The sequence below is a fragment of the Lactuca saligna genome, chromosome 4 (assembly GCF_052625555.1).
Source record: "Lactuca saligna cultivar CGN05327 chromosome 4, ASM5262555v1, whole genome shotgun sequence".
Lineage (NCBI taxonomy): Eukaryota > Viridiplantae > Streptophyta > Magnoliopsida > Asterales > Asteraceae > Lactuca > Lactuca saligna.
In genome coordinates, this window is record NC_136420.1 from 169052044 (window position 1) to 169058043 (window position 6000).

Consider the following 6000-nt stretch of genomic DNA (forward strand, 5'->3'; position numbering starts at 1 on the left):
AAAATACAAACCCTTATCTTTTTAGATAAAATATAAAAGTATTTCTAGTCAAAAGAGATGTACATGACTTAATAAATCATACCTTATTATATATTATGATATGGTTTGATACTTAACATTGAGATTAATATTTCCATGAAATAAATAATTTCCAATTAATTACAAGAATTGTATTTATTTATCAAGGATCAATATCTTGTTTTAATAATATATTTGCATCAATTTGTTGTTAGTGTGACCTTTTAGGATGATATATTATCTAGAAATATCATTCTATAATGACTCTTAGGCATATAAATCTTTCAATCTCCCACCTGTACAAGAATCATTTTAGATTGATATACACGATGGTGAACATCTAGCAACATTTCACCACCCCAAGTAATATATGACTTAGTGTTATTCTATCAACATGCAATTACCAAAAGCTTAAAGCCTTAATTCATGTAATAGGTAAGTTATGTGTTATCCCTTTGTTACACATATCCTGTTACACATGAGACTTGGATCGCAATCAATCTAATTTGGTGTTTTACTTTAGGTAATGCACATTAAATGTCTAGCTATCAACACATAAGAGGAAAAAAATCTCATCTTGACTACATAAGACTCTTGCATAGTTTACACCACACCTGATAATGGATTTTATAACTACTCAGTTAAGAATTACCTTTTGACCGCATCAAAGAATAGTACTCCCTACACTTAAGTCCCACTATATATCAGAAGTGTTAAGGATACAAAAAAAGTATCTTTTATGAAGTATCACTCATGAAAGCGATCCATGAGGTGATCTTGATGCGGTTTTGTTCAGTACTAGTTCCCTAACAAGTACCTATAAATCCTGGTTTCAACCGCTTTCCTACTTTCATCTAGGGAGTGTCAACCAATCCAATTCATATTAGTCTTACTTCATAATTTATCCCACAATTATAACCAACCATGAACTTTTAGAATAATAAGATTATTCATCGATTAAACATGTTAATATAGAATGTAACAAGTATTTATGTGATGATCATCTCCTAATATATCAAAACAATATAATAGTTCTCTTAAAGTTTCATTATCCAAATACTAAATTCAAATCAAAATCCCATTTATAGAATAATGAAGTCTGTGATATCCGTCAAAACTCGAGTCGATTCAAGATTTGAGTAAAATTAGTTGCACATATAGGCACGACACGTACTAGACTTAGTAACTGAAAGCTAAGTTATAACCTATTAGAAACTTGGAAACAAGTAGAATCGAAGGATAGTTTACTTAGATATCACATGGTTATGTGAATTCTAGAACTACTTAATGGTCAAGACTATTCATATTCGAGTCACTCTTTGACTCGAACATCTTTTATTGAGTCATATACACAAAAAATGCACTTGATCTAGTAGTAAAAGTTAGGTCAGAGTCTCATAGAAACTTAAGCCAAAGTTGAAACTAGGACTAGTATACTTGATTCCTCAATTTCGTTGGAATCTCGGAATCACTACATAGAATACCAATAAACCAATAAAAATAAATTACAAACAATATTTCTAATTTGAATAAGAGTTATGAAACTCTAAAATAGTTTGAAGTCTCAAAATTCAAATAATTTTGATATCCAAAGATTTACAAACTCTCAAAAACCCTAAATGCCCTAAAAACTCATATTTACAAACTTTAACCTTAAAAATTCTATAAAAATAATTATAAACCTTGTAATATTATCTTATAATAATTAAAATTAGTATAATATATTCAAGGAAAATAAAATTTAACTCATTAACATTAGCCTTAATTTATATAAAAAAAAAAATAAAGGTTTTATGAATAAAAACTTGATTTTAGTGTATATTTTATAAAAAGTTTGATATTTTTATAAAAGATTTAAATTTTTATAAAAGAAACAAGAGAGAGGGAGCCTCTCGCACCCAAAATCTCGGCCTCCCCTCACCCAAGACCCTCCTCCTCTTCCCAAAACACATAATCATTTCTCTCTTCTCCACACTCTTCACCTCTTCATTCTCTCTCACACACTCTACCATCATTCATTGAATTCTATCTTCTTTCTCCCTCTAAACTCACGAAAATCTCAGAAAAGTTTAGCCATTTCTACTAAAAAAAACCTCAACATTTGGTGTTATTCTTAAAGGAAAACCCGAAAATCATTCATTCCCCTTTTCTTTTCTTTCAAGTTTTACTTGTTTTTCATGGATTTTCTCCATCTTCTACCCCATTCAATTGTAAAATCATGAGCATTTGTACCTACTCACGGTTTTGATGATGGTGGTGGTAGGATTTCACCCAAAAACAACATGCATGTTGTAAATGGTGAAATCCAAGGACCTAAACCTAAGTCAAAATTAAGGAAATGCACTTTTCTACATGTTTTGGTGGAAAAACACCACATGCGCCCTATGTTTTCTATCAAAAACGATTTTTGAACATATGTAACTCATTAATGATCTTCAAACCAACAAGCATGTGATGATCTTCAAGCTTAGATGCTTGATGATCAAAGTTTGTTGTTAAAAGCTTTCAAACATGTTCATAAAAGATTTATTACCAAATAAATACCTAAAACTTCTTTTCTATTCACATGATATTTTCCCCAGAATCCAACCAACAATAGAAGATGTTCTCGAAATTTTCAGAAAATATTTCGTTTTTCTCGAATTATTATAATTAATGCAAGAAAATAGCGTAATAAATCATATAAAATACTTTATGAGGTCTATAAATCGTAGTTAAATTCGTGGATGACCCCTATGCTAAATAATGACTTCTGATTAAGTTTCATCGATTTTTGTTACTTTGTAGTGTGGTTTTGAATTTTCTATTTGTTTAGCCCCAATAAATCATAAAACTGCTTTAGATAATTTGAAAACGGTATATAATACTTTTCGTAGCTTACAATTAGAAAAATATTTTCACAATTTTTTCATACTGCATTACTATTTTTCTCCGATTTTTGTATTTATAATAGCCTAAAAATAGAATAAATAGTTCTGCTCATCCAAAATTCATGAAAATTTACCAGAACCCCTTGTAGTACATGAGGATGCTACATAAAAATTTTCATGATTTTTCTCTTCTGTATACTAGTTTTCTTCTATTTTCCCATGATTTAATACCCTTAAACCCAATTTTTATTAGAATAAATACACAAAAATCATAAAATTGGGTTAAACAGTTTATAAATTCATTTTAATATTTTTCCTGGCTTAATAATGTTTAATAACAGTGTTACAGAAATTTTGGGTAAATTTGGAAACTATTTTCTATTTATTTTAATTTTTATTAGAATAACTGCTCAAAAATCATAAAATTGGGTTAAACAGTTTAGAAACCGATTAGTATATTTTTCCCAGCTTAAGTATGTGTAATGACATTACTATAAAAGGTTTGGGGTATTTTCTTAACTGATTTCTATTTTCATGAATTTGTATCTATTTAGAGAATTAAATATATGAAAAATGGTTATGCATATCCATAATCTATGAAAATTTATCTAGAAGTTTTTTAGTACATTTAGAACCAAAAGCTGAAGTTTGGTAATTTTTATTAACTGTTTAGTATTTTTCATGATTTTATGGTTATTTAAGAAACTAAAATTGTGAAAAATAATCAAACAAATTAAAAATTCATGAAAATTTATCTTGAGGTCCTTGACTTCAATTAAAACTGAAATGCAAACTTTGGGAAATTGTAGAACTAAATTGATTTGGTTTTTTGAATATTTAATCATTCGAACACCTCTTAAAATTTTAAATATTAACATTTTAATAATGGGAAATTTCCACTTAAATTGTTATATAACAATTGATTCATTGAAATTTAATTTTCACAGAAAAATGTTTGTAACTCATCAATATTAAAATTTGACACATTATTGGCATAATTTTATTGTAGTAGGAAGAATACTAGTGCTAGCTTTCGATTAGAGACTCACTAGCGAATACCATTATTGTAGGAATCGATAGTGGTACGAGTGGAGCGTAGTCAAGGCACCATTTGCATCATCTAAATGCATTGTGAGTATTCACCAATCCCCTATTTTTGATTTTTAAAGGTTTTGGGGTGGAAAAACATGTCCTAAACTATTTATATCCGTTGTATTTATTTAACTCGTATAAACTTGGTTGTTATCTTTAGCATATTGTGAGTATTCACGACTCCTCTTATTTTCGGTTTTTATGTTTTGGGGTAGAAAAGCATGTCCTAAAATATTTATGTTCGTTGTATTTAATTTGACTTGTATCAAACATGGTTGTTATATGTTGCTATGCATATGTATGTTATTGTTAACTCATGAGGCCTTATCGCGTTTAAGTCCCTGGAATCAATTCACACAAGTCATTAAATCATTTGAGCCTATGGTTATTATGGATAACGCTATTAGGAGGTAGACAACTCCTCACTCGCACGATTCGCTTGAGTGCATTTTACCATATTTCCCTATGTTAGCGATAGACATAGAAGAGGGCACCCTCGGTCATTAGGCTTGGATTGTGAACTCATGGTATAATCAGTATGCACATACGAACCTTGTATCTCGTTTTAGCAACAAACTTTATTTCCCATGAGATGATGAACGTTGCATCTATTTTAGGCAACATACTTTATCTCTCATGATGATAACGAACTTTGTTTATGCAACCTTGTTTACTCGTTTTCACAATATAATTCTATTTATGGAACCTTTATCTCCCATGAGAATATGAACGTTGCGTCTCATTTGAGCATCATACTTTATTTCTCATGATGACAACGAACTGTGTTTATAAAACTTATTTACTCATTTTAGCAATTTATTTTTATCTATGGAAACTTAAATTAAATCTGTAACGCCCGTAGATCCGGACTCGTCAATTTAGAGATAATAGGGGTCGAAAACAACTTTTTGACAAAATATTATTTAGAATAAATAATCTTAACCAAGTTGTAGAATATGTCTCAAGGGTTCCGTACATATAAAGATCGCCGAAATCCGAGTTATAACGAAGAAGTTATGTCCCGTCGAAGTTTAGCAACGGAACCGACACGGCACCGCGAAGACGTAAATAGTGAATTTATGATAGAGCGGATTTTAGCCTTAGTAATCTAAATGAAAGTTGTAGAATATGTTAACTTGAGAATATCCATAAAAAGGAAGCCCAAATCTGACTTCGTATGAGGAAGTTATGATTTTTCGAAGTTTCGGCTTAGCGGTGTACAACTCGAAGTTCAAGTATTAAATCAAGCGGGTTTTAGCGAACACAACCTAAACGAGAATCGAAGATATCGTTATTAGTAGCATAACGAAAAAAAAGACAGACGAAAATGGACATCAGATGAAGAAGTTATGAGATTTTAACGGACCAATCCTGCCCCGACCTGTTAAAAATATAACTTTAAAAATAAAGTGAAAATTAGCCGATAGAGACTAAACGAAAGTTGTAGAGTACATCTCCACCTACGTGTGAATATAAAGAACGTCAAAAACGGAGTTCATATGAACGAGTTACAAATTATAATAGCATATTTACGTATAAAAATAAAGTATAAATCGTATATATGTACACACACACACACACACACACACATATATATATATATATATATATATATCATGAGAAAGGTATCGATGATGCGGTCATTATAAGACTAATATTGAGTTCTTTCGACATTAGTTTAGTACAAATATCATTAAATCTATTTAAAATAGTATTATAGAGGGGTGTTTAGTTGTTTATATAACTAAAAGGTCATTAAGTAATTATGGATGGTAGTTTTTCTAAATTCAATTAGTATAAATAAGAGCCTTGGTCTCTAATATTTCTTGCACCATTCTCTTGATTCAAGAGAATTTCTCTCCTTATCCCCTGAGAATTTCGGTCCCTCGTGATTCGACTTCTCTTTCTGTAGTTTTAGTATAGTAAGGTGAGCACTGAAGTGGTGCACGAATCTTTCTTAGAAGATTCAACAACGAAGTTCTGCCCCTGCAGAGCCCGACTCCTAGCTAAAATCCCCTTG